Below are 1,113 nucleotides of genomic sequence, written 5' to 3' on the forward strand. Positions count from 1 at the left end.
CGCGCCCGCCCTGGCCTCCTCCTCACCACCTCGCCGCCCACCACCGGTAAGCAATCTCCACCCCCTTCTCTGTTTTAGTTAGGATAGTTTAGTTAGTTAGGATTTTTAGTAGTAGTAGTTAGTATAGTTAGTTAGTTAGTTAGGATAGTTTAGTTAGTATAGTTAGTTAGTTAGTTAGTTAGGATAGTTTAGTTAGGATAGTTTAGTTAGGATAGTTTAGTTAGGATAGTTTAGTTAGTTAGAAATTTTAGTTAGTAGAGGAGGAGTAGTAAGAGTAGTTGTAGGAGTAGAAGAGAAGTAGGAGGAGTAAGTAGGAGTAGTAGTAGGAGTAGACAAGGAGTAGTTGTAAGATTAGTAGAGTAGTAGTAATAGGAGTAGTAGAGGAGGAGGAGTAGTATAAATAGAGGAGTAGTACGAGGAGAAGAGTAGTAGTAGATTAGTAGTAGTAGTAGTAGTGTTTAGTCCTGAAAAATCCAAATATTGTCTTATACATGTTGTTGAATGCAGGTGGTTTAGTTTCGACTACTTTGCCGTCCCGTCCTGTCCCTCGGCCGAGTTTCAGGTAAAACTAATGGGTTCTCGGCCATCGCGCCGTTTTTTTTTGATGCGGATGGCCTTCGTGCCTCCTATTGATAATATATCGGCCGTCGTGCCGTGTTTCTGTGTGTCGGCCATCGAGTCGATTTTGTTATGCAGGTTTTGGGAACCTCCCCGTACAGGGGAGGTTCTGCCGAAATTTTTAACTAATGTTTTTTTATTTTACACAACAGAGGACGTGAGAGGAGCTCCAGCGCCTCAGCTTCCGACGCCGTTTAGTTCTACTGTAAGTGTCAAAGTTAACTTCTTCTTTGTAACTGTAGTGCAGAAATAATTACTACAATCTCACATAAATATCTAACTGTTTGTGCAGCCTCAGTCGACAGCGGGATCCAATAACCCGCCTCGTATGTCACCGGATCCTGGAGCCTTCGACACACCACCCTCGACGTAGAGGCAGGACGGTTGGGGACGATGGTGAGTTCTCGCAGTCCTACGGTGCGTACGTGTCGGCGGTTTAGAACTTTGGTTCGATTTGATGAACTTGTGGACTACTGGATGGTCGTGATATATATA

At 43.8% G+C, this 1,113-nt stretch overlaps 1 long non-coding RNA gene across 1 annotated transcript; it reads left to right on the forward strand.

Moving 5' to 3' along the window:
* Window positions 441–1,113, forward strand: LOC110435548. Its single transcript, XR_002453284.1, has 3 exons — window positions 441–562; window positions 771–823; window positions 911–1,113. It is a non-coding gene; the product is annotated as an uncharacterized LOC110435548 (long non-coding RNA).

This window comes from Sorghum bicolor, chromosome 5, assembly GCF_000003195.3.
Source record: "Sorghum bicolor cultivar BTx623 chromosome 5, Sorghum_bicolor_NCBIv3, whole genome shotgun sequence".
NCBI classification, from domain to species: domain Eukaryota; kingdom Viridiplantae; phylum Streptophyta; class Magnoliopsida; order Poales; family Poaceae; genus Sorghum; species Sorghum bicolor.